This window comes from Schistocerca gregaria, unplaced genomic scaffold (assembly GCF_023897955.1).
Source record: "Schistocerca gregaria isolate iqSchGreg1 unplaced genomic scaffold, iqSchGreg1.2 ptg000458l, whole genome shotgun sequence".
Classification (NCBI taxonomy): domain Eukaryota; kingdom Metazoa; phylum Arthropoda; class Insecta; order Orthoptera; family Acrididae; genus Schistocerca; species Schistocerca gregaria.
This window is the reverse complement of record NW_026061876.1, coordinates 22501-27500: the sequence shown is the minus strand read 5'-3', so window position 1 is coordinate 27500 and position 5000 is coordinate 22501. Positions and strand designations below refer to the sequence as shown.

The window sequence follows — 5000 nt, the reverse complement described above, 5'->3', positions numbered from 1 at the left end:
ACAGTCTAGAGACCAGCAGCTTCTCAAATGTCTTTCCCAAGACGTCCAGGAGACAGATAGGTCGGTAGGATTTGGGCATCATTGGATCCTTATCAGGAGCCTTTTTGATAATAATAACTTCTGCCGTCTTCCAGCAGGTTGGGAAGACCTGTGTTTCCATACATCTGTTGTAAATTTTCGTAAGGCCCGGAGCCAGTTTGTTTGCAATGCATTGCAGAACTTCTGCAGGAATTGCATCCGGCCCCGGGGCCTTGCACTTTGCAAAGGAGCGAATAGCTGCCTTCACTTCCTCGATGGAGTAGGGGTACACCTGTACGTTGTTGTGGTAGTGTAGCTGGTCTTGCCGTCTTATTTCCTGCTGCATCTCGGTGTCTGTGTCAGGTCGATCGTCTGGGAGGAGCACCCTCAGTAGCTCCTCAGCGGTCTCTGACCAGTCCTGTGTCATTCTGTCTGTGTCACCGACTCGTACAGTCGAGAGATGCATTGGTGAATGGATTTTTTCTCTTACTATTTTGTACGGTGTACCCCATGGATCCAAAGTCAGGTGAGACTTTACAAAATCCTCCCAGCTCCGCTGGCGGTGTTGTCTGAGAGTTTCTTTGAAAAGCCATTTCCTTCTCCTATACTGGGCAAGATGGTAGTGCCGTTCCTCCTGGGTGAAGGACCTTTGATAGCTGCTTCGTGCTCTTCTCATAGACTGCCTGAGCCGGGTAAGCTCTGGAGTCCATGGAGAAGTCGCTTTTCGTATGAAGCGCCTTCGCGTCGGTATCGCCGCGGCCAAAGCCGCCCTGATTGAGACAATTAAGGCCCCTACGGCTTCCTCTACTTCAAAAGGACCGTCTCCCAGCTCCGGAGGATGAAACTCCGCCTCCAACAGGTCCCAGTCTGCTCTCCCGTAGTCATACTGCATTGTCCACCCCTCTAGCACATGCTCCCCTTGTGATGCTATTGTAAATTCAATAGCGTTATGATCACTGGTGGTTATGTTGTCGTTGACCTGCCAATTTTGGATATTGTTTACAATGTTTGTCGTGCAGAGCGTGACATCAATAGAGGATGCTGCCCCAGCTCTGCTCCTGTAGGTAGGAGGGTTGCCGGGGAGATTGACAACATTTAAATTATGTTCCATAATTATGTCTTCCAGTGCCAGTCCTCTTTGATCTTGAACTTGACTGTGCCATAGGGGGGATTTTGCGTTACTATCCATTGATATTATAATTGCTTTGCCTGCTAGGGCTCGCAATACTGTAGATAACTGCCCAAGATAAATATTGATTGGATCCCTGTATTGACAATATATATTAATTATGTACCAAGATGTATTATAAAAGTTTATCTCCACAACTGTTACATGGGAAGTGCAATACTGTGTCAAGACAGTGGTTTTGATTAACTTGTTGTAGATGACAATTGCTGACATGGGGTTTGGACCCATTGATATTACCTGGGCAGTGACGGGAAAGCCTGTGACCTTGCCGGAGGCAGAGCCTGGCTCTTGAATTAACATAACATCGATATTTTTCTCTTCCGCTATCTTTCGGAGCTCCTGAGTTACAAGGGAGCTCCTCATAGCATTTATTTGTAAGACTTTTATCTTAATCCGGGTGTCTGGTGTAGAAATGGCTGTCAGGCCATACCTGGGCAGGATCAAAACCAATCCTGCCGTGCATCTTGACCATGTTTTTATAGGTCTTGTCGATATCGAACTCCCGACCCCGTCTGATATATAATTTTGACACTAGGTCTTGTAATTTTTCAAAGTCTGTGGGAATGTTTAACGCAGCGAGATGAATACAGTCTGCATCCTCCAGTGCCGGGAATGTGACCTTCTCTCCGCGAGGATGCCCGACCCTCACCAGCTGCCTCAGAGCCGCGTTTAGGGCTGTGGGTTCCTCCAGTCTTGACAGTCTTAACGTTTCCTCACAAATGGTGTATGTGTCTCCTGGTGGACACTGAGTGTACATTTTTCCAACTTGAATTGTTTCGACATCCTCTTGCGTCATTTTTGGAGTCTGCTGGTGCTCTGCTGCAGAGACTGGCGCGGCAGCCGACGACGACTCCGCCCCCGAGGACGAGCGGGAACCCCCGCTCCCGACGGATGAAGCCGCCCCGCCGGTCACCGCCGCCTCCCGGAAGCCTAGATGACCCCTCCCTGTAGCCAGGAAACCCCCGACCTGACAGGAGAAATCCGTCGACTCCGGCCGCTCTGTCGGAACAGGAAGTGTATAGGTCTCTCCCTCCTTGCGCGTGAGAAAGCCCCCACTCTGTGAAGAGGTAGACTCCAAGTTGGTCTGCTCGGTCGCCGGATCACCTGGAGGACTCCTCCTAATGGCCAGGAAGGACCCAACCTGGCAGGAGAAGTCCCGCATCTCCGGTCGCACGTCTGGAACTAAGACAGAATAGACCTGCCTCTCCTCCTCTCGCTCGTTGACCACCGAGGGCAGAGATTCCTGTGATTCCTTGAGCTTCCGCCACCGACCTGCATCTCGCAACTGCTTGCTAGGTGATTTTCGAGTGACTCTATAGCGCGTTGCCATAGTCTGTCCTCTGTATGAGCCGCTGTATCATTATTTTATAGGTTGCACACTCCTTACCAGGAGTGTTGCAGGTGCGTTTCCGGTATTTACAAGGGATGCAGGTGGGCGTTTCTCTGTCGCACTTTGTTTTGTCATGCTTTTCGCTTCCACAATTCCCACATACTGGGTTTAGGAAGCTACAGTATTTTGCAACATGTCCGTAATCGTGACATTTGGTACATTTAGCAAGGGCTGTATAGTCCTTGACGGATATTGCATTATAGCCTACGTATAATCTATTGGTTGTAATGATCTGTTTACGCAATTCCGGTGACACTTCAATGGCATGGTGCACAGTGTTTCGGTCACGAGGACCTGCCTTGAAGCGGACCTTGAATTGTTCTGTGAATTCTTCGCGAGTCATTTTGTCCTCAAAATTCTGTGCGTAAACACAGTCAGCCACGTCGTCCTGGGTCATATATGATGGTACGTCGTACATCATCATAAGTGGCCTTCGCTTTCTGGGCTTTTCGCATGTAAATGACTCCTGAATTTTAGTATTGTTCATTAGTTTGTCACTGTCCTCAGTAGAGGCCAGTTCGACTATCAATACGTTTTTTGTAGTCCTGATCTGACTTATTTTGATCTTATCTACTCTAGGGTTTATACTCTTTTCAAACTTGGCTTTTGCCGTCTTGACATCGTCCCCTTTCTTAGGCTTTATGAAGACTGTTGGGACAGCCTTCTGTACGTTCTGCTTTATCGTATCTTGCACCGTGCGTTTTATTGTGATTGGTGCTGCCGCAACTGCAGCATAAGACTTCTGGGGCTTTGCCGCCTCTTTTCTAAGGCGGTCATTTTCCGCCTTTATCTCTTCATATTGCCCCTCGAGCTTGGCATGCGCCAAAGCCCAGTTGGCAACTTCTTCTTTGATCACCCGAATTTGATCTGCGGTGATCTTTCCATGTTTAACGCTTCGGTCTAGAAGCCGAAGAAAATGCGCGTGTCGCTCCATGACGGAGACGTTTGATCTTGCATCGAATGGAGCGTCTTGCTCCGGTAGCGCCGTATCACTCTCCACGTTTTCTGCCATCATTGATTGAATTGAAGAGTGATAAATTGGAGGCCCGTCTCTTACCCCGGACCGGCCTCTCTGGCATGGGGGGGGGGGCAAATTGCAGCTCGCTCACCAGTCCCGCCCCTTGACCAAGAGCTTTAAGAGCTGCTGGGTTTAGCACGCCGTTTCCAGCGCACTAGTCCCCTTCCACAACCACATCACTGGGGATTTCACCCGTCCCTCCCCGGCAAATGCCCACCGCATTCCGGAGAGGCGGATTCACCTCTCGGCCTTCGCCCCCTACTCGGCCGAGTTCCCACCTAAAGGCCAAGAACCCAGTCCTACCCAGGTGATAGGGACAGCGGGAATCTCGTTAATCCATTCATGCGCGTCACTAATTAGATGACGAGGCATTTGGCTACCTTAAGAGAGTCATAGTTACTCCCGCCGTTTACCCGCGCTTGCTTGAATTTCTTCACGTTGACATTCAGAGCACTGGGCAGAAATCACATTGCGTCAACACCCGCTAGGGCCATCGCAATGCTTTGTTTTAATTAGACAGTCGGATTCCCCCAGTCCGTGCCAGTTCTGAGTTGATCGTTGAATGGCGGCCGAAGAGAATCCGCGCACCCGCGCGCCCCCGGAGGAGCACGCTAAGGCGGACGCGGCCTCGCAGCAAGGAAGATCCGTGGGAGGCCAAGGCACGGGACTGAGCTCGGATCCTGCACGCAGGTTGAAGCACCGGGGCGCGAACGCCGCGCAGGCGCGCGCATCCTGCACCGCCGGCCAGCACGAGGCCAACCAACGGCGAGAGCAGACCACGCCCGCGCTAAACGCCCGCACTTACCGGCACCCCTACGGCACTCACCTCGCCCAGGCCCGGCACGTTAGCGCTGACCCACTTCCCGACCAAGCCCGACACGCCCCGATCCTCAGAGCCAATCCTTATCCCGAAGTTACGGATCCAATTTGCCGACTTCCCTTACCTACATTATTCTATCGACTAGAGGCTCTTCACCTTGGAGACCTGCTGCGGATATGGGTACGAACCGGCGCGACACCTCCACGTGGCCCTCTCCCGGATTTTCAAGGTCCGAGGGGAAGATCGGGACACCGCCGCAACTGCGGTGCTCTTCGCGTTCCAAACCCTATCTCCCTGCTAGAGGATTCCAGGGAACTCGAACGCTCATGCAGAAAAGAAAACTCTTCCCCGATCTCCCGACGGCGTCTCCGGGTCCTTTTGGGTTACCCCGACGAGCATCTCTAAAAGAGGGGCCCGACTTGTATCGGTTCCGCTGCCGGGTTCCGGAATAGGAACCGGATTCCCTTTCGCCCAACGGGGGCCAGCACAAAGTGCATCATGCTATGACGGCCCCCATCAACATCGGATTTCTCCTAGGGCTTAGGATCGACTGACTCGTGTGCAA

General features: G+C 51.8%; 1 pseudogene; it reads right to left on the bottom strand.

Moving 5' to 3' along the window:
• Positions 1–3891: 3891 nt before the first annotated feature.
• The window catches only part of LOC126312969 (large subunit ribosomal RNA), a 2988-nt pseudogene continuing 1879 nt past the window's right edge, over positions 3892–5000 (bottom strand).